Source organism: Aethalodelphis obliquidens, unplaced genomic scaffold (assembly GCF_003676395.1).
Source record: "Aethalodelphis obliquidens isolate GAN/ISIS:26980383/991018 unplaced genomic scaffold, ASM367639v1 scaffold66, whole genome shotgun sequence".
NCBI lineage: Eukaryota > Metazoa > Chordata > Mammalia > Artiodactyla > Delphinidae > Aethalodelphis > Aethalodelphis obliquidens.
Genome location: NW_020838010.1, coordinates 10481547 through 10505087, shown reverse-complemented (window position 1 = coordinate 10505087; position 23541 = coordinate 10481547). Strand labels below are relative to the sequence as shown.

The 23541-nt window shown below is 40.5% G+C and overlaps 1 long non-coding RNA gene across 1 annotated transcript; it reads right to left on the bottom strand.

Annotated features, from left to right (window-relative positions):
* Window positions 1-12002: 12002 nt before the first annotated feature.
* On the bottom strand, window positions 12003-23233 carry LOC113611015 (uncharacterized). Its single transcript, XR_003429322.1, has 2 exons — window positions 23105-23233; window positions 12003-12069 (listed from the first exon to the last, which is right to left on the bottom strand). It is a non-coding gene; the product is annotated as an uncharacterized LOC113611015 (long non-coding RNA).
* Window positions 23234-23541: the final 308 nt, after the last annotated feature.

Genomic DNA, 23541 nt, shown 5'->3' with positions numbered 1-23541 from the left:
CCTGCGCTCTAGAGCCTGCGAGCCACAGCTGCTGAAGCCCGTGTGCCTAGAGCCCATCCTCTGCAACAAGAGAAGCCACTGCAATGAGAAGCCTGCGTACCGCAACGAAAAGTAGCCCCTGCTCGCCGCAACTAGAGAAAGCCTGCACACAGCAACAAAGACCCAATGCAACCAAAAATAAATAATAAATTAATAAATTATTTTTTAAATAATAAAATAAAATAAAACAGATAACCAACAAGGACCTACTGTAAAAAAAATTAAAACTCAGTGGGATGAATTGGGGGACTGGGATTGACATATATACACTAATATGTATAAAATAGATAACTAATAAGAACCTGCTGTATAAAAATAAAATAAAATAAAATTCAAAAAAGAATTAAAACTTAAAAAAAAAAAAAGGTGACTGGGCTTCCCTGGTGGTGCAGTGGTTGAGAGTCCACCTGCTGATGCAGGGGACACGGGTTTGTGCCCCGGTCCGGGAAGATCCCACATGCCACGGAGCAGCTAGGCCCATGAGCCATGGCCGCTGAGCCTGTGCGTCCAGAGCCTGTGCTCCCCAACGGGAGAGGTCACAACAGTGAGAGGCCCGTGTACCGCAAAAAAAAAAAAAAAAAAAAAAGGTGACTAAATTAAAACAAGACTGTTAGGGTGGGCCCTAATCTAATCTGAGTGGTGTCCTAATTTTTTTTCTTCCAGTATTATTGAGATATAAATGATATACAGCACTGTGTAAGTTTAAGGTATACAGCATAATGATGTGACTTACATACATCATGAAATGATTACCACAATAAGTTTAGTGAACATCCATCATCTCATATAGATACAAACTTAAAGAAATAGAAAAAAATGTTTTCCTTGTGATGAGAACTCTTAGGATTCACTCTCTTAACAACTTTCATATATAACACACAGCAGTGCTAATTATATTTATCATGTTGTACATTACATCCCTAGTACTTATTTATCTTATAAGTGGAAGTTTATACTGTAAACAGAGAATGTGGCCTGCCATTCCAGTTCTACAAGGATCAAGTCATTGGCCACTGCAGTCACTGACCTACAAGGACACCCTGAAAGGAATTCAGGATGAAGCATTGTGTGTTTTGGATATATGAGCCCCTGGATAGTTAAAATGCATATGTAAGGAAGAATTTCAATGACACCATATGCTCGCACCTTCCCATACTTAGAAAAGTACTAAAATCATTGACTGAGATATTTGAGCCTCATGAGCAGTAAACCTTTACCGAGATCTTGACTGCACTATATATACTGGCTCTTCCCCTACCTCTTCGGAACTGTTTCTCAGAGTTATCTGAGGGGCTGTCTCCTGGGCTACAGTCCTCAGTAAGACACGGAATAGACTCAGCTCACAGCTCTTACATTGTACGTGTTTTTTCCAGTAGCTTTAGACTACTTTCACCCAACTCCCCCTCCCCCCCAACTCTGGTAACCACAAATCTGATCTCTTTTTCTATGAATTTGTTTGTTTTTGAAGTATAATTGACCTACAACACTATGTTAGTCGCTGGTATACAACATAGTGATTCAATATTTATATACATTTCAAAATGATCACCATGATAAGTCTACTTACCATTGAGCAGTATCCTTATGAGAAGAGGAAATTTGGATACAAAAAGAAACAACAGGGGCACATGGACACAGAGGAATGACCATGTGAGAACACAGTTAAAGATAGCCATCTGCAAGCCAAGGAGAGAGGCCTCAGAAATAACCAAACCTGGGGATTTCCCTGGTGGTCCAGTGGTTAAGACTCCACGCTCCCAATGCAGGGGGCCCAGGTTCGATCCCTGGTCAGGGAACTAGATCCCACATGCTGCAACTAAGAGCCCGCATGCCGTAACCAAGACCCAGCACAGCTAGATAAATAAATGGAAGGAAGGAAGGAAGAAAGAACCAAACCTGCTGACACCTTGATCTTGGAATTCTAGCCTCCAGAACTGTGAGAATATAAATACCTGCTGTTTACGCCACCCAGTCTGTGGTATTTTGTTATGGCAGCCCTAATAAGGTAATATAAGACCCTCTAGTGAGTTTTTCTTTTCAGTTACTGTACTTTCAACTCCAGAATTTCCAGTTCTTTTTTATATATAATTTATATTTATTGAATTCTCTATTTGATACATTGTCTCATACTTTATTTCTTTAATCATGGTTTCCTTTAGTTCTTTGAATGTATTTATAATGGCTACTCTGAAGCCTTTGTTAACTCTGACATCTGGTTACTCTCACAGGAAGTTTTTGCTACCTGCTTCTCCCCACCACCCTATAGTGTATGGGTAATACTTTCCTGTTTCTTTGTATATCCCATAATATATTTTCTTTGGAAACTGAATGTTTTAGGTAATATACTAACTATGGGTGGAGGCCCCCCAGCCACCACTCTGGGCTTATTATTGTTACTTGCTTAGTGAATGGCTGGATCATTACTGAAGTCTATCCCTGCTGTCCCCCCACCCCCCAGTGTTAATCCTCTGATGTTGGTCCTCAAGGGGTGCGGCCTTGGGTGAACCCTTAGTCTCCCAAGATGACAGTGGTTTTGACAGGTTTTTCTTTGTCTCTTTTCCTGACAGTGCCCAGCTGTTAAACTCTGTTTGCAAAATGATTGTTCTATTGTCTTCAACAACACCCTGGGGCATAAATTGCTCTACTGTCCAAATTACATTTTTCAGTATTTACCTTACTTCTCTGCAGCATACAAATTAGAGCTCCTTTGTTTTTTTTGCGGTACGTGGGCCTGTCACTGCTGTGGCCTCTCCCCTTGCGGAGCACAGGCTCCGGACGCGCAGGCTCAGCGACCATGGCTCACGGGCCTAGCCGCTCTGCGGCATGTGGGATCTTCTCGGACCGGGACACGAACCCGTGTCCCCTGCATCGGCAGGCGGACTCTCAACCACTGCGCCACCAAGGAAGCCCCTCCTTTGTTTTTTGTTTGTTTTTGTTTTTTGGCCATGCTTCATGTGGGATCTTAGATCCCTGACCAGGTATTAAACCCACACCCCCTGCACTGGAAACACGGAGTCTTAACCACTGGACAGCCAGGGAAGTCCCTAGAGCTCCTTTGGAGGAACAGTTCCTGAGATCAATGTTTGAGAGTTGTTCTGAGCCTAGGAGGGCTCCTCCCAGCCATCTCCTTACCCAGTTCTCTCTTGTAGATGAGGTGGCCTACAGTTTAGTTTATATATCTCCACTGAACCTACCAAACTCCTCCCAAAGGCCACTACCTCCACTGTTTTTGAGAATACCCTTAAGCTCGAACTTCCTATTCTGTGTTGCTGATGAAGTCAGTTCCTTTGGGAAGAGATTATGGACTGTTTTGTAACCTTCTCCCCCAAAGAAAAATCTCCAAGCCAAGACTATGGGATTGAGGGGCGAGGTTGCTTCTCTTTGAGCAACATCCCCACTTTAGGACTTAAGTGCTAAGTAGAGGTGGGGCGGTAGCCTCAGGTCTTCTCAGCTTGCCTCTGCCAGTGTGGAACCACCATACCAGCCTGGGCAACGGTAATCAGGGTCCCAGTATTTTCAGCCCAACCATGCTCAAGGTAGAGCTTCTGTCCCACCAGAGGGGGCTGGGTGAAAGAAGGGACCCCGACCTTTCAGCCACATTACCCCAGAACTTAGCCTCAGCAACAGGTAGCTAGCTGGAGGCAGGATGAAAAATGGTGATGTCCTACCCCTTCTGGGAAGATAGTCCTCTATGGGAGCTGCATAGAGGGGGAGCCCTGTATTCTTGGCTACACCCATCTGGAATGGAGCGTCCATCTCACTGAGCTGGGAAAGGAAGGGAGAGAACAGTCCTGGTTCAAATACCACAGGCTCTTGCTGTTCTTCTGGAATCCTAGTAGATATTCTTGAATAGATATTTTCTTCATTTGGTGTATACTCTTAGGATTATTTCCAGAGACTGTAAATGGTTGTTGCTTTTTAATAATCTTCACCAGTTTCACTGGGGAGTGGGTCCATGGAGCTCCTCATGCTGTCTACAAGAATGCAATCTCTCCTCCCACTTCCTCTTTAGCTCACCAAAAAAGCCCTCTTTGGGCTTTACCATTTCTCAGGGACATTATTAATGCTGACCAATATCTTGTTTCCCTTCCTTATGGGGCATAGGGAGACTACACTTCCCAATACTCTTGTATCACACAGTGCCACATGACTAGATCTAACCAAGGAAATGTGAGCAGAAGCAATACGTGCACAAAGCCTCTATGTGATTCTCCAGTTTCTCTCTTCCTCTGCTCAAGTGAACTTGGAAGCCTCAGGTTGAGATGGTGAAGTTAACATATCAAAGCATATTCAATTGCTTAGTCAAGCCAGGGAAGGCAGCTGTTTTTTGTTTTTTTTTTAACATCTTTATTGGGGTATAATTGCTTTACAATGGTGTGTTAGTTTCTGCTTTGTAACAAAGTGAATCAGTTATACATATACATATGTTCCCATATCTCTTCCCTCTTGTGTCTCCCTCCCTCCCACCCTCCCTATCCCACCCCTCCAGGCGGTCACAAAGAACCAAGCTGATCTCCCTGTGCTATGCGGCTGCTTCCCACTAGCTATCTACCTTACGTTTGGTAGTGTATATATGTCCGTGCCTCTCTCTCGCTTTGTCACAGCTTACCCTTCCCCCTCCCCATATCCTCAAGTCCATTCTCTAGTAGGTCTGTGTCTTTATTCCTGTCTTACCCCTAGGTTCTTCATGACATTATTTTTTCTTAAATTCCATATATATGTGTTAGCATACGGTATTTGTCTTTCTCTTTCTGGCTTACTTCACTCTGTATGACAGAAGATGTGGCACATATATACAATGGAATATTACTCAGCCATAAAAAGAAAGGCAGCTGTTTTGAGGAGTTGTCTGGACCTGCTGCAGACTTTGGATGAAGGAGAAAGAGACTCTTATCTTACACCATTGAAATTTCTGGTATTGTCTGTAGTTGCAACATAGCCTAACCTATCCTGATAAATTCAGCACTCCAGGGAATTACCTGGAGGTCCAGTGGTTAAGACTCGGCTCTTTCACTCCCGTGGCCTGGGTTTGATCCCTGGTTGGGGGAACTAAGATCCCACAAGCCGTGTGGCATGACCAAAAAAATAAAAAATAAAGGGCTTTAAAAAAAATTCAGCACTCCACTGTAATGACTTTTGCTAAGGTCACTCAGCCTTAGCAAAAGGTTTATACCTTTCTAAGGTACGACCCAGTTCCAAATTACATTTTTTAGTATTTACCTTGACTTCTCTGCAGCATACAACTGCTACTATTTATTGAGACACACGTGACTAGCATTTTATAAACATTATCTAATGATAATAAAACAAAATCAAACTTGTCAGATTGTGGGTCCTAATTTGGGGGTGGTGGGAACTAAGTCGCGGTGGCAGAGAAGTTAGCACCTGTTTCTAGAAAAATAGCCAATGGTTGAGACCGCTGGTCTAGGTATACCACACAGCCAGCATTTCCCAACATGACATGCTGTTTCATACCTCTGATAATTTGCATAAACTATTTCCTTTGCCTGGAATATCTTCCCCCTCCTCCTCTGCCTGACAACTTTTGTTAATGGTTCAAATACCTGCTTTAAAGCAATACTTCTTGGGTAAAGTCTTTGTTTCCCGTGTTAATTTCATTTTTTGTAGCTCCAGTGCCTAACACAGTTCCTGGCATAGAATAGATGCTGAATGAAAAAAAGGTAAAAGAAAAAAATAGGTGCTGAATAAATGTTTGCTAAAAGGATTAATCATCATTATTAAGAGATTTTTATTGAGCTCCTTGTGAGCACTGAATTTCATAAAAGGTATAAAGCAGAATCCTAATTCTAGGGTGGTTTATAATTTAATAAGTGTGATAGAAACTGTTAATTATCCCCCATTATCCTTTCTCTCCTTTTGTCTTGAATAAAAGAAGCCCTGATGTCTGCCTAGTAAAAACATTTCCCAACTTCCCTTGCTAAGTCCTAGCCAAGTGATGTAAGTGAAAGTGGTATGTGTCCTTTAAAAGAGGGGGGCATGCTGTTTGTGCCTTCCTCCTTCCTTTTGGCTAGAATGCAGATGAAGTGGCTGGAGCTCAAGCAGCTATTTTGGGGGGTTTTTTGTTTGGGTTTTTGTTTTTAGGTTTTTTTGTTTTTTGTTTTCAAGCAGCTATTTTGGACTATGAAGCAGAAGCCTCATGCTAAGGATGGTAGAGCAATAATAGAGAACATGCCTGTGTCCCTCATGAACATCAAGCCACCATACCCACCTTGGACTTCATGCCTTCTGACTTCATTTATAGCAGAAAGAAATAAACTTTTATCTTGTTTAAAACAGTGTTAAACTTAATCCTAAATAATTGAGTTGGGAATACCCAAAGCAGACAAGACTGGATTGAAGCAGAAGAGCGAAACAGAATCCCAGGAGGCATGAGGTAGTTTGCACAAGAGTAAACAAATGCAAAAGTGGGTGCAACATCAAGGATGCATCAGGCCCAGAGATGCTTGGGAGTAGGGTTTAAATTTTTCACACCTGCAAAGTGCAGGGTCCCTCAAACTGAGAAACAAACAATAGTAACAACAAAAACAACAGTAAAACAGATCTGAACTGGTGGGAATGAAGGGACCCAGTAAAGGCAAACACAAACTTTCTCTGTAAGGACATTGTCATACACAGGTACATGGGACTTCTACAGAGAGCAAGCCCAATGAAGAAGGGCTTACAGCTAAGATTACAGACCATATCAGGAAATTAACTGCCTTGAGGGAGGAGTCACAATAGGCAACAAATGGGATAATTTACATCTAAGGAACTAGAGATAATAGAGCAATCCCAAAGAGCTTTTGGAAAAAGGAAGGAATAAGAACCATAAAACAAACATGTTAAAGCATTAAAAAAGATGGATTTGAAAAATATACAAATAGAAATTTTATCAGCATATCTGTTTTCTACTCACTAGATGCCAGTAGCACTCTCCTGGTTGTAACAACTAGAAAAATGTCATTAAATTTTAAACAAAGTTTAAAAATTATGGACTAGACACAGCCAAGGAAAGAATCACTGAATTGGAATACACATATGAAGAAATGACCTGGAACCCAACACAGCAAAACAATGAAAAAGAAAAGGAAAACCTGGTTACATGGTAGGGGGAATGAGACATTCTAACACACATCTAATAGGGAGTCAAGAAGGAGAGAATGGGAAACAGACAATATTTGAAGAGATAACAATTGAGAAATTTTTAGAAATAAAGTAAATCTTCAAGGTAAAGGAGCAACCTTAAGTACTTAGCAAGATAAATAATAACAAATCCACATCTGACATGTTGTAGTAAAATTGCAGAGCATCAAAAACAGAGAGAAAATCTTAAAAGATAAGAGAGGTAGAGTACCCAAAAAGTAACAAAAGAAGAATAACTACAGACTTCTCAAAAAAAAAAAGATACCAGAGATGATAGAATAAGGTGATAAAATAATATCTTCAAAGTGCTGAAGAAAATAAGTCAATCAGGAATTCTATATTCATTCAACAAACTCAGCAAGTGCAAAGAATTTATTTTTTAAAAACTCTGCACCTTCTGCTTGCCAGGTATTTTTCTAAAGGCTTGGGATACATAGTGAATGAAATAGACAGAAATCCATGCCCTCATAGAATTGACATTCTAGTGGGGAGAGATAGGAAATAAACAATAAACAAATAGATGAATTATGTAATAGGCAAAAACAAGTAAGGGAATTGATACTGCCTGGGGCAGGAAATGGTTTGAAAGTTATTAAAGGTTTGTCAGGGTCACCTCATTAAGAATGTGACATTGGAGCAAAGGTGAGGTACTTGGTTAAATGTATCCAGCTAAATTTTCATTTGAGAATGAAAGAGAAATAAAAGCATTTTTAGATATATAAAGCTTGTGGGCATTTACTATTTATTTGCAGACCCTCACTGACATAACTATTAAAATGAAGATTTTTGCAAGAAGGAAATTGAACCCAAAAAAGGAGAACAAAGCAAAAAGAAATGGTGAGTAAAGACTTTGTAAAATCTAAATATGTACTAACTGTTAATATAAAAAGGGGAGGTTAAAAAAATGAAGCCCCCCCCCAAAAAGAAACCCAAATACCTTACAACCATAACAGAAAAGTGGATGGTGTGATTGGAAGGACTGGAGTTAAAGCACTGGAAACTCCATCTATCAACTCTAAACTCATTAAAAATTAAACATGCATGTTGAAATTTTAAATCAATACTAAAAAGACAGCAAAAACATACATCTAAAAACTAAAAACACAACCCTAAATAGCCAACGAGTTAATGAGAACATCCTAATGAAAATCATGAAAAAGTTAAAACTGAATAACAATAAAACACATATAAAAAACATAGGAGAGGCATCTAAAATGGAATCATGAAGAAAATTTAGTGTTAAGTGCACCTCTAAAAATATTCCAAATTAATGCATAAAGCATTCAATTCATGAAGCTAGAGAAAGAGCAGAACATCCCTAAGATAGAGGGAAAAAATAATAATAAAGAGCAAAATTAATAAAACAAACACCCCCAAAAAGTGGAGATCATCAACAAAACCAAAAGCTGGTTCTTTGAAAAGACTAACATAACAGACATACCTCTATCAAGATTGACCTGCTGGGACTTCCCTGGTGGTCCAGAGGTTAAGAATCCACCTCCCAATGCAGGGGATGCAGGTTCGATCCCTGGTCTGGGAACTAAGATCCCACATGCCACAGGGCAACTAAGCCCGTGTGCTGCAACTACCAAGCCCGCGTGCCACAACTAGAGAGAAGCCCATGCACTGCAACAAAAGATCCCGAGTGCCGTAACAAAGACCCAACTCAGCCAAAAATAAATTTTAAAAAACAAATAAATATAATTTTAAAAAATTATATTGACCTATTAAAAAGATTAAAGGTATACATAAATAATATTGGAAAAAAGATATATAACTACAGATCTGATTTAAATTTAAAGCCATATAGAACACTTTGGAAACATGTTTTCATCTCCACAACACTCTGAAATCCCACTAAAATGATAATGGATAAAAGATATGGACCCACAAGGACATAAAACTTGCTTAGCTGAATGGAGGAATTATGAGACTAAGTACACGCATGGGGAAAGCCAACAGGAAATAAGCCAGTTTGTGCTGCAGAAACCCAGAAAAGTTCAGGAACTGAAGACATCAGCAAAAACAGTATTTCATGTTATGTGCAACAACTGTAATGTGCTAGGAAAAGATCTATGATTTCTATTAGTCAAACTCACAAGTACTGCTAATATTGCTATGGTTTGTTGTCTACATTCATAATTGAGGGAAATGCTAAATTTCATTTAATGGTTAGTGAAAATAAAGACGGGAATTTTTTCCATCCAATTTCACAAGTTCACCATATGCACAACCTATGACCCAGCAATTCCACTCTTAGGTATACACTCAACAGAAATCCTTATGTGAAGAATCATGTACAAAAATGTACATAATAGGGGCTTCCCTGGTGGCGTAGTGGTTGAGAGTCTGCCTGCCGATGCAGGGGATGCGAGTTCGTGCCCCGGTCCGGGAAGATCCCACATGCCGCGGAGCGGCTGGGCCAGTGAGCCTGCGCATCCGGAGCCTGTGCTCCGCAATGGGAGAGGCCACAACAGTGAGAGGCCCGCATACCCCCCCCCCAAAAAAAAGTACATAATAGCCAAAAATTGGAAACAACCCAAATAGTCAAAAACAGAATGACATCCAGCAGACAGGGGAATCCAAGAAAGGCAAAGTGAAGTCCCAGGAAAACATCTGTGTAGCAGGCCTAAAGATCAATCAATCCTTACAGGAGTAGAAGGGTAGATGAATGACTTCTACCTTCAGGGGGAAATATGTCTCCAAATAGAAAACAAAAACAAAAACTAGATTACCTGATTTGTTTGACCTTATGGAGTATGGCTTTACATCTCTGGAGGGGTTTGGCAGAAAAATTAGTAATAGGTAATACGAGGAAACAAATCAGTCAAACTAACTAAATAACCAAAATAGGAATTCCCTGGCAGTCCAGCGGTTGGGATTCCGCGCTTTCACTGCTGAGGGTGCGGGTTCAACCCTGGTTGGGGAGCTAGGATCCCACAAGCCGCAGGGCGTGGCCAAAAAATTAAAATAAAATAACCAAAGTAATTAATAACTCCAGGAAAAACAAAATGTCATATATGAAAGGAAGCATAATAATGGTATATTATATGTCTCAGCTAGGAACAACATTTACATAGTCATAATAATGTTAACACCGACTTAGGATTAAATGAAAGAAATAAAACTAAATGGGATAAGGGGAAGTATATGCAAGAACAAGATGTGGCATTGTGAATAAATCCTATTAGAAGCACTACTGTTATTTACTTGTGGTTTATCAGTCTGCCATGACTTGAGTGATTAATAACATATACAATTTGTGAGCTGGAACTATTTTCTACAATAGACATATTTATGACATCATGAAATTCTCCAAAACATGTTTTACAAGCTATTGGAGCTAATACATGCCTAACACAGGGTGGGTAAAGACAGGTTCTTTAGCAAAATATTATGAGTCCTTAATTCCTTATACTAAATGTCAGGGAGGCACAATAGAAAGGACCCCTATGGCTTATGACAAAGAGAAAAGCATAGTCAAATTTACTCTTACTTGGAAATTTGCCTTCAAGATGGTTAAGGTTTCTTATTTAGCTAACAAGGTCTTAAATATTCTCCAGCTTTTTTTTTAATTAGTAAAGAGGAAAGTAATCTATAACAAAGCACATATTAAAAAAATAAAAAATTACTAACAACAACAAAAAAAACAAAGCACATAAATGAACAGAATATCTTAGGTCCAAAAAACTTTTTTCTTCATCCAATATTCCATGTCTATTTTTCTCTTTTAATTGAGAGTGGACAGAAGAGACAAATAATTGTATTGTACATTTTCCCTCTCAGATACTTTCTGACTCTACTTGTGTGCCCACACATGCGTGTTTGTGGGTGGCAGTGGCTATAAGAGAACTCAACGCTCATCTTCAATAAAGTTCAATAGATAATTACTTCCTTTGTTTCTATGTGAAACTGAGTGGAATAGGGGAAGAATTTGGGGAATTAATTAGGCAAGCAATCTTCTGTTTTAATATTTAGGAAAAGAAATCCAAATAACTTTTTAAAATTGTGGCAGAAACTAATCTAAAATTATTTATGTTAACATCATCAAGATAAATCTTTTCTTTTTTCTTTTTTGGCCGTGCTGCACAGCTTTTGAGATCTCAGTTCCCCGACCAGGGACTGAACCCAGGCCACGGCAGTGAAAGCCTGGAATCCTAACCACTAGGCCACTAGGGAACTCCCAAGATAAATCTTTGCTATTTTGAATACCCTGTTCTTAGCTGGTGACTCTAGATGGTATCATTTTTTTTTAGGGAAGAAGTGGATTTATTTAGAGAGAAACACATTCCATAGACAGAATGCGGTTCGTCTCAAAAGGCAAGAATGACCCTGGGAGAAACACTCCACAGAGTGTGGGCCATTTTAGAAGACAAGAGGCCAGTGATTTCATTTTTTTTTTTATTTGGCTGTGTTGGGTCTTCGTTTCTGTGCGTGGGCTTTCTCTAGTTGCGGCGAGCGGGGGCCACTCTTCATCGCTGTGCATGGGCCTCTCACTGTCGCAGCCTCTCTTGTTGCGGAGCACAGGCTCCAGACGCGCAGGCTCAGTAGCTGTGGCTCATGGGCTTAGTTGCTCTGCGGCATGTGGGATCCTCCCAGACCAGGGCTCGAACCCATGTCCCCTGCATTGGCAGGCAGATTCTCAACGACTGCGCCACCAGGGAAGCCCATCATTTTTAAACTCACTATTATTCATTACTCATATGATTAGCTGAACCACGGTTTAAAGTATTTGAAACAACCAAAAGGCAAAGGATTTCTAATGTCTATAAAGAGAAAACATGAACTACTGAAACCAAGCAGAACCCCGAGGGGCCTTACCTGGGACAGACCGCTCCATGTCCCTCGCATCTGTTTGCAGAAAAGCTTTAGCCTCCTAGGCCTTCCCTAGGGTAAATTTAATTAGAGAAGTGAGAAAATGCAGAAACAAAGGAAAGTAGTCAAGCAAGACAACATAATAATAGTTTATCCATAAAACAAAGTCAAGGACCTTTAGTTTCTCCTCAATGGCTAGAGATAATATCCTGAGCTACATCCTTGAGTTGTTTTGCAGATACTAAAACCGCCACCAATTGGAAAAAGTTAACTGCATGCTGACCACCAGCACTGAGACCCCAGACTGGCTGGAACCAGCAGGTTGATGATTGAGATTCCCAAAACATCACTCTGTTACCTCACCATCAACCAATCAGAATTGTGCATGAGCTGATCACACTCCCTCACACTGTCTTTAAAAACCCTTCCCTGAAAGCCATCAGGGACTTTGGGTCTTATAAGCATGAGCTGGCTATTCTCCTTGCTTGACCCTATGTTGGGCACCTTATAATAAACACTGTACTTTCCTTCACCACAATCCAGTGTCAGTAGATTGGCTTGACTGCATAGGGTGAGTGGACACAAGTTTGGTTCAGTAACACTATGAGATCTTTTAACATTGGAAGCTTTCTTTTGTCTTTGGAACATTGCCCTACTTGAAATTAGGAAAGTATTAATTTTGAACCATTTTCCCCCTTAGCCTTAGAAGTTTCTGCTTAGTAGCTGTTTACCATACATAGAGAAGAAACACTTCTGGTCATAACTTTTTTGTTTTCTTATATATTCGTCTTTGATGTCTTTTTCCCCTTTGGGGTTTTTTATAGCTCCAAATCCCTCGAACCTGAATTTCTGTAAGTTCATTATTTCCCTTTCTAATTGTCCTCCTTTACTTCTCTATCTATAGAATGTGTTACTGTACTTGTTTAATATTTGACAAAATCTCTTCATATTTTTATAATATAAACATCGTTTTATTAACATTACTGTTGCATCTGAGAATTTACCAGTATTTTTAAGATAAAAGATAACTAATTTTTTCTAGGTTTGTTTTTTTTTTAAACTAGCAGCCTTGGAGATGTAATTTGGGTTCATGAATCAGCTGTATTACTTACTAACCATGTAATTTTGGATTTGAGTCACCAAAATATGTCTTAATTTCACCCACTGCAAAACAGTGAAGGCAATAGCAGCCACCTCATAGGGCTGGTGTGAGGGCTAAACAAGTTATTACACCTAATGTGCCCAGCACAGGGTAAAACTGAGCTTTTTTCACGATTGTTTCTGTTGTTGTGAGTCCGTAAGTCTTTTGTCTAAACATAATCTCACTCTCAGTACATAGGCTCTTTCTAAGTCCATATTAGAGAATATGATTAACTTGTAATTTTTGTTTGACTTTTATATCTTGTAAATTTATTCACCCGAGAAAATTATACATTTTCAGGATTTTAAACCGTATTTTATTTACTTACAAGTTCACATAAGTGTGGTATTCTCACTCAGAATCTAATGTCACTCCTCCAAGCCTCAGACACCAATTTTAAACTGAAAAAAAAATTTTTTAATTGAGAAATTCACCTTTGTTTCCCATGAAACTGAATTGCTTATGTCATATCTCCCATTACCTCTTGTTTTATGTCATCAGTACACATGGGGTATAGCTGGTTAACATCTTTTATTATAATCCTTGACCAATGGGAAGGTACTTTAAATAATTATACTGTGTAATCCTCCTTTTTACATTGGAGTCCAAAGTTCTCAAACATATCTTTAACTTGGCTAATATATAAAGTAAACTATTATCCTTTCCTTTACAGATAACTTTAGAATCAGCAGGCACTTAAGTGGATTTTTTTTTTTTTTGTACTTTACAAATTATCCAACTCCTTTTCTCATGTCTGCTTGGGATTTGGGTAATTTCAGAGCTGCTCTGGATCAAAAATTAATTAAAAACAACAACAAACACAACAGCATTTAAATGAAAGGCACTTTGATCTTGAAATTGGGTGTTAGTGTTATATTGCCCATTATGCTGGGTGGAGCTGAACATCGGGCAGTCCCACGTGATTCCCACAAGGAATTTTATTTGTGAAAGGAGTTAATACAAAAGGGGCAATACAACTTATAAAAAGCAGTCTGCTCAAGGGAAGAATTTTTAAAGTAAGGGTTTTTCTCTGTGTATGTATAAACATTTTCTTTCTGCTTTTCTACGGTGGAGTCCCAACCATGATATTGCCAACTTGGGAAGCGGGAAGAAGGATCTTGGAGTGTACAATCAAATGCTGAGAATCAATGATGTAAGGAACTTTGAAGAGAGTTTCTCTCTCTCTCTCTCTCTCTCTGTCTCTCCTTTACTCGCCCCCTTAACTGGTGAAAAGGAGCCGTAACACCTCCGCACCTTGGTTTTGTTTTTTTAATTTTGCTTTGGAATAAATAATATATTAACATGGTGCAATAACCAAAAGGTTAAAAAGGCATACAGTAAAAAATAAACATATGAAAAGGTGCTCTACTGCACTAATCATCAGAAAAATGCAAAGTAAAACTACAATGAGCAACCACTACACACCCACCAGACATTAGCAAGTGTTGGGAAGGGTGTGAAGCAATTGGGACTCTCACACACTGTTGATAAGAGTGTAAATTGGTACAACCTCTTGGAAAACTCTTTGGCAGTGTCTAATAAAGTGGAGCATATGCTTACTCTGGGATCCAGCAATTTCACTCCTAGGTATGTATCCAACGTAAATGCATACATATGATCACCAAACAACACATACTAGAATGTTCAGAGCAGCACCCCAAATATTGGAATAGATAAATAAAGTGTGGTAGATTCATTCAATGGAATATTATACAGCAACGAGAATGGACAATTCAAAGCTACATACGACAATATAAATGAATCTCATAGTCATAAAAGTTGAGAGAGGGAGTTCCCTGACGGTCTAGTGGTTAGGGTTCTGGGCTTTCACTGCCATGGCCCGGATTCAATCCCTGGTCAGAGAACTGAGATCCCACAAGCTGCATGGTGCAGCCTAAATAAATAAATAAATAAAAGTTGAGAGAAAGAAGCTCGGCATAAAAGAATACATGCTGTGTGATTCGATTTACATAAAGTTTAAAACAAGCAAAACTAATCAATCGTGTTAGAAGTTAGGATGGTGGTATTCTTGGTGGGGGAAGTGACTGAGCAGGAATGCCAACAGAGCATCTGGAATGCTGGCAATGTTCTACTTCTTGTGCTAGTTACATGAGTGTATTCACTCTGTGAAAATTCATCAAGCTATATGTTTATTATTTGTGCACTTATCTGTACGTGTTGTACTTTAAAATTTTAATTAAAAAGAAACTTCACAGGGCTTCCCTGGTGGCTTAGTGGTTAAGAATCTGCCTCGATATACTCCAGGGAAGATGGCAGAAGAGTAAGACGCGGAGATCACCTTCCTCTCCACAGATACACCAGAAATACATCTACACGTGGAACATCTCCTACAGAACACCTACTGAATGCTGGCAGAAGACCTCAGACCTCCCAAAAGGCAAGAAACTCCCCACGTACCTGGAAGAGGGGATTAAGAGCGCTGCTTAAAGGAGCTCCAGAGACGGGCGTGAGCCGCGGCTAAAAGCGCGGACCCCAGAGACGGGCGGGAGACGCTAAGGCTGCTGCTGCCGCCACCAAGAAGCCTGTGTGCGAGCACAGGTCACTATCCACACCCCCCTTCCGGGGAGCCTGTGCAGCCCGCCACTGCCAGGGTCCCGGGATCCAGGGACAACTTCCCCAGGAGGACACACGGCAGGCCTCAGGCTGGTGCAACGGCACACCATCATGCTGGCCTCTGCTGCCGCAGGCTCGCCCCGCACTCCGTGCCCCTCCCTCCCCCCGGTCTGAGTGAGTCAGAGCCCCCGAATCAGCTGCTCCTTTAACCCCGTCCTGTCTGAGCGAAGAACGGATGCCCTCAGGCGACCTACACACAGAGGCGGGGCCAAATCCAAAGCTGAACCCCAGGACCAGAGCGAACAAAGAAGAGAAAGGGAAATCTCTCCCAGCAGCCTCAGAAGCAGTGGATTAAAGCTTCACAATCAACTTGATGTACCTGCATCTGTGGAATACATGAATAGACAACGAGTCATCCCAAATTGAGGAGGTGGGCTTCGAGAGCAAGAACTATGATTTTTTCCCCTTTTCCTCTTTTTGTGAGTGTGTATGTGTATGCTTCTGTGTGAGATTTTGTCTGTATAGCTTTGCTTCCACCATTTGTCCTAGGATTCTATCTGTCCGTTTTTTTAAAATTTTTTTTCTTAATAATTATTTTTTATTTTAATAACTTTATATTTTACTTTATTTTAATTTACTTTATCGTCTTTCTTTCTTTTTTCCTTCCTTCCCTCCTTCCTTCCTTCCTTCCTTCCTCCCTCCATCCCTCTGTCCCTCCCTCCCTCCCTCCTTTTTCTTTCTTTCCTTCTTTCCTTCATCCCTTTTTTCCTTCTTTCTTTCTTTCTTTCTTCCTTCGTTTCTTTCTTTCTTTCTACTTATAATTCTTTATACTTTTTCTTCCTTTTATTCTGAGCCATGTGGATGAAAGGCTCTTGGTGCTGCAGCCAGGAGTCACTGCTGTGCCTCTGAGGTGGGAGAGCCAACTTCAGAACACTGGTCCACAAGAGACCTCCCAGCTCCACATAATATCAAACGGCGAAAATCTCCCAGAGATCTCCATCTCAACGCCAGCACCCAACTTCACTAAATGACCAGCAAGCTACAGTGCTGGACCCCATGCCAAACAACTAGCAAGACAGGAACACAACCCCACCCATTAGCAGAGACGCTGCCTAAAATCATAAGTTCACAGACACCCCAAAACACACCACCAGACATGGACCTGCCCACCAGAAAGACAAGATCCAGCCTCATCCACCAGAGCACAGGCACTAGTCCCCTCCACCAGGAAGCCTACACAACCCACTGAACCAACCTTAGCCACTGGGGACAGACACCAAAAACAACGGGAACTACGAACCTGCAGCCTGCAAAAAGGAGACCACAAACACAGTAAGTTAAGCAAAATGAGAAGACAGAAAAACACACAGCATGAAGGAGCAAGATAAAAACCCACCAGACCTAACAAATGAAGAGGAAACAGGCAGTCTACCTGAAAAAGAATTGAGAATAATGATAGTAAAGATGATCCAAAATCTTGGAAATAGAATAGACAAAATGCAAGAAACATTTAACAAGGACCTAGAAGAACTAAAGATGAAACAATAAACGATGAACAACACAATAAATGAAATGAAAAATACTCTAGATGGGATCAATAGCAGAATAACTGAGGCAGAAGAACGGATAAGTGACCTGGAAGATAAAATAGTGGAAATAACTACTGCAGAGCAGAATAAAGAAAAAAGAATGAAAAGAACTGAGGACAGTCTCAGAGACCTCTGGGACAACAAACGCACCAACATTCGAATTATAGGGGTTCCAGAAGAAGAGAAAAAGAAAGGGACTGAGAAAATATTTGAAGAGATTATAGTTGAAAACTTCCCTAATATGGGAAAGGAAATAGTTAATCAAGCCCAGGAAGCACAGAGAGTCCCATACAGGATAAATCCAAGGAGAAATACACCAAGACACATATTAATCAAACTATCAAAAATTAAATACAAAGAAAACATAATAAAAGCAGCAAGGGAAAAACAACAAATAACACACAAGGGAATCCCCATAAGGTTAACAGCTGATCTTTCAGCAGAGACTGTGCAAGGCAGAAGGGACTGGCAGGACATATTTAAAGTGATGAAGGAGGAAAACCTGCAACCAAAATTACTCTACCCAGCAAGGATCTCATTCAGATTTGATGGAGAAATTAAAACCTTTACAGACAAGCAAAAGCTGAGAGAGTTCAGCACCACCAAACCAGCTTTACAACAACAACAAAAAAACTACAGGCCAATATCACTGATAAACATAGATGCAAAAATCCTCAACAAAATACTAGCAAACAGAATCCAACAGCATATTAAAAGGATCATACACCATGATCAAGTGGGGTTTATTCCAGGAATGGAAGGATTCTTCAATATACGCAAATCTATCAACGTGATACACCATATTAACAAATTGAAGGAGAAAAACCATATGATCATCTCAATAGATGCAGAGAAAGCTTTTCACAAAATTCAACACCCATTTGTGATAAAAACCCTGCAGAAAGTAGGCATAGAGGGAACTTTCCTCAACATAATAAAGGCCATATATGACAAACCCACAGCCAACATCGTCCTCAATGGTGAAAAACTGAAAGCATTTCCACTAAGATCAGGAACAAGACAAGGTTGCCCACTCTCACCACTCTTATTCAACATAGTTTTGGAAGTTTTAGCCACAGCAATCAGAGAATAAAAGGAAATAAAAGGAATCCAAATTGGAAAAGAAGAAGTAAAGCTGTCACTGTTTGCAGATGACATGATACTATACATAGAGAATCCTAAAGATGCTACCAGAAAACTACTAGAGCTAATCAATGAACTTGGTAAAGTATCAGGATACAAAATTAATGCACAGAAATCTCTGGCATTCCTATACACTAATGATGAAAAATCTGAAAGTGAAACCAAGAAAACACTCCCATTTACCATTGCAACAAAAAGAATAAAATATCTAGGAATAAACCTACCTAAGGAGACAAAAGACCTGTATACAGAAAATTATAAGACACTGATGAAAGAAATTAAAAATGATACAAATAGATGGAGAGATATACCATGTTCTTGGATTGTGAAAATGCAAATCAAAACTACAATGAGATATCATCTCACATCATCTCACAACAGTCAGAATGGCCATCATCAAAAAATCTAGAAACAATAAATGCTAGAGAGGGTGTGCAGAAAAGGGAACACTCTTGCACTCCTGGTGGGAATGTGAATTGGTACAGCCACTATGGAGAACAGTATGGAGGTTCCTTAAAAAACTACAAATAGAACTACCATATGACCCAGCAATCCCACTACTGGGCATATACCCCGAAAAGACCATAATTCAAAAAGAGTCATGTACCAAAATGTTCATTGCAGCTCTATTTACAATAGCCCGGAGATGGAAACAACCTAAGCGCCCATCATCGGATGAATGGATAAAGAAGATGTGGCACATATATACAATGGAATATTACTCAGCCATAAAAAATAACGAAATTGAGCTATTTGTAATGAGGTGGATAGACCTAGAGTCTGTCATACAGAGTGAAGTAAGTCAGAAAGAGAAAGACAAATACCGTATGCTAACACATATATATGGAATTTAAGAAAAAATAATGTCATGAAGAACCTAGGGGTAAGACAGGAATAAAGACACAGACCTACTAGAGAATGGACTTGAGGATATGGGGAGGGGGAAGGGTAAGCTGTGACAAAGCGAGAGAGAGGCACGGACATATATACACTACCAAACGTAAGGTAGATAGCTAGTGGGAAGCAGCCGCATAGCACAGGGAGATCAGCTTGGTTCTTTGTGACCGCCTGGAGGGGTGGGATAGGGAGGGTGGGAGGGAGGGAGATGCAAGAGGGAAGAGATATGGGAACATATGTATATGTATAACTGGTTCACTTTGTTATAAAGCAGAAACTAACACACCATTGTAAAGCAATTATACTCCAATAAAGATGTAAAAAAAAATTGTACTCCAATAAAGATGTTGAGAAATATATATATATAACCTGCATTTGCAAACAAATGCTTCAGAAGCAGTTAAAAAAAAAAAAAGAATCCGCCTCCCAACGCAGCGGACATGGGTTTGAGCCCTGGTCCAGGGCGATCCCACATGCTGCAGAGCAACTAAGCCTGTGCGCCACAACTACTGAGCCCACGTGCCACAACTACTGAAGCCCACGCACCTAAAGCCCGTGCTCTGCAACAAGAGAAGCCAATGCAATGAGAAGCCCGCGCACCGCAAGGAAGAGTAGCCTCCACTTGCTGCAACTAAAGAAAGCCCGCGCGCAGCAACTAAGACCCAACGCAGCCAAAAATAAATAAATAAATAAATGGAAATGAAATTCCCTTAAAAAAAAAAAAAAGAAACTTTACAGTGTGTGGTAGGCAAAATAATGCCCCCTTAAATTGTCTACACCCTAATCCCCAGAACCTGTGACTATGTTACATTATATGGCAATGGGAATTAAGGTTGCTAATCAGCTGACTTTAACATAAGGAGAGTATCCTGGATTATCCAGGTGGGCACAACGTAGTCACAGGGGTCCTTAAAAGTGGAAGGGGGAAGCAGAAGAGAGAGTGAAAGAGACATAGATGAAGATGGTCCGAGAGAGATGCTATTTTTATTTATTTATTTGGCTATGATGGGTCTTAGTTGCAGCATGCAGGATCTTTAGTTGCTGCATGTGGGATCTAATTCCCCAACCAGGGATCGAACCCAGGCCCCCTACATTAGGAGCACGGAGTCTTAGCCACTTGACCACCAGGGAAGTCCCGAGAGATGCTATATTATTGGCTTTGAAGATGGAGGGAAGGGCCACAAGCTGAGGAATATGAGCAACCTCAAGAATCTGGAAAAGACAAGGAACTAGAGTCTCTCCTAGAGCCTCCAGGGAGCAACTCAGTCCTGCCATCACCTCAGTTTTAGTCCAGTGAGACCTCTGTTGGACTTTTAACCTACAGAACTGTAAGATAATAAATTTGTGTTATTTTAACCCCCAAAATTTGTGGTAATTTGTTGCAGCAGTCATAGGAAACTAATACAGGCGTTGTGGGGAGTGATCAGGTGTTCAGTTTTGGACATGTTCAGAGAATCTGAATGTGTTAGACATCTAAGTGGAGATGTCAAATTAGGCAGTTGGATATATGTCTGGAATTCAGAGGAGATGTATGGACTGGTGATATAAATTTTGGAGTAGTCAGCGAAGAGAGAAAATCCACAAGAACAGATGAGACTAACAGAGGAGTGAGCGTAGATAGAAAAGGGGTCTAAGGACTGAGCCCTGGAACACCCAACTCTGACGACTGAAATACAGCAGTTGTTTAAAGCTAGCAAGCACTCCAAAACAGGCATACACCAAGATGTAAATGCAAAGCTAAGTAGGAGTTCAGAGGCAGATAGATACTTAAGCTAGGCTTGTACGAGTGGGCAGGTGCTGGAGGCAAGAGTGAGTAAACAGATCCCAAATACAGGGAAATAGCCTTGGCAACAGGAATTAGGAACACAAGCATATGCTTGGCAACAGAAGTGAGACAGTTTAAGAACGGAGTCTGGATAATATATTCCAGACGTCAGCAAAAATGGGTCCTTGGCCCTGAGCCAGCTTTCTGCCTTGGGTTTCTATTGCATCCTTAACTTGGTTCCTGCCTGCTGGGGATGTCTGTGTCTCTCTCTGGCTTATCATTTGCCCTTCTCTCCCATTTCACCTCCTTTTTCCTTAATTGCACATAATAGAGATATACTATGCTCAATTGATACTAACACTTTTTTTCACATTTTAACACCTCTGAAATCAAGATACATCTTAAAATTGATAGTGTGTCATAGTTCAATTGGCAGCATTTTTTCTTTCTTTGTATATAAAATAATGGTTTTAGATTCGATGGTATCTTAATTTGATGAAATACAAACGCTCTATCATTTAGAGCAATATTTTTCTTTTTATTGAGATATAGGCTTGGGTTGGGAAATATCTCTGCAAGTTATGCCTCACCAGGGAAATGTCAATTCTAATCACCCTGGGACAGCTTTTGGAGCTTTTTCTTTTTCTTGAAGCTGCTGCTCTTGCTGGCAGCAGCCTCTTCAGGTCCACTGCTGAGTGGCTCCTCCTTGGAAGAGAATTTCCTCTTTTTCTTTTCTTTTTTTTACATTTTCAGTACATTAAATTTACTCATAAAAACATTCTAAAATGTACAATTTTTCCTTTTTAACAAAGTATAATAAAACATTAAAAAAACCCAAATCAGAATACTTGACATTTACAAGAGAATTTCCTCTTTTTCTTGGGGACACTTGTTTCCTGCCTCTTTAGGGTCACTAATTGGTTCCTTTTTGGAGAAAGATTTCTTCCTCTTGTAAAGACTTCCACTGCCAGCTGTCTCTTCAAGATCACTACTAACCAGCTCCTCCACGGAAAAAGATTTTTCTTGGGTTTGGAGAAGGAGACAGATTCCATTCCATTCTCCTGAGGAGCCCCCTGGGGCTTTTGCTGAGCAATATTTTTCAAGTTTTGCATTTCTTTTAATCTGAGGGGCTGAATTTCAATAAAATATAATTTACATAAAATAATATTTGCCAATTTTAAGTGTACAATTCAATGAGTTTACACAAATGTCTGCAGTCATGCAACCACCACCACAATCATGATAAAGAGCATTTTTTATAATTCCAAAAAGTTCCCTGGAGCCCTTCTGCAGTCAATCCCTTCTCCCCACCCCCGACGCCCCCTGGCAATCATTGATCTGCTTTCTCTCACTATGGTTTTACCTTTTCTGGAATTTCATATCAATGAGATCATACAGCATGTATTCTCTTTGTGTCCTGATTCTTTCACTCAGCATAATCGTTTTGAGATTCACTCATGTGGATGGACGTATCGCTTCATTTTTATTGCTGAGTACTATTTAGATCTATGGATGTGCCACATTTTGTTTATGCATTAGCCGGTTGACAGATATTTGGGTTGTTTCCAGTTTGGGGCTATTACAAATAATGCATAATTAGCCTTTTTAAGAGCGGGAAGGAGGGCAATCCCATCTAAAGCAAGTTGGGTTTTATTTTATTTTCTCCTCCCTGCGGGGCATCAGTACCATGATAGGTTCCTTTTACTTTTAAAAACGGTGATGAAAACAAATCTCATACATTTTGGTTATAATGATCCTTTAATGTCAGTGTTCTGTGCGTGTTTATTAAGTGTCTGAATCCTAATCAATATAAGGAAAAAAACCTCTAAAGACTCTGAAAGGACACTTCACAACCAATGATAGAAAATACAAGTCGTTCCCCTAGTGAGGTAAACTTTGGATAACATCGGGTTTATCTGAGGAAAACAAAGCCCGCAGAAAGTATCTTTAGATCTGAAAAACACTACACTTTCAAGATTAAGGATTCCATTTACTTACAAGTAGGAACCCTGAAACACCTACGACTCCAGACCTCCCGGCCAGAAGCAGCGAGCGGGGGCTGCTCTTTCTTGAGATACGCGGGCTTTTCATTGCGGTGGCCTCTCCTGTTGCGGAGCACGGGCTCTAGGTGCGCGGGCTTCAATAGTTGTGGCGCGTGGGCTCAGTAGTTTTGGCTCGTGGGCTCTAGAGCGCAGGCTCAGTAGTTGTGGCACACGGGCTTAGTTACTCAGTGGCATGTGGGATCTTCCCAGACCAGGGCTCGATCCCGTGTCCCCTGTATTGGCAGGTGGATTCTTAACCACTGCGTCACCAGGGAAGCCCGAGTAAGTGCTTTGCATGCCGGGATTTGTAGTCCGCGAAATACTCGCCCCAGCCAAGATGGCGGAGCTGCTAATGACGTGCCCCGAGGGAGTCTGGGTCGCAAGGGGATTGGG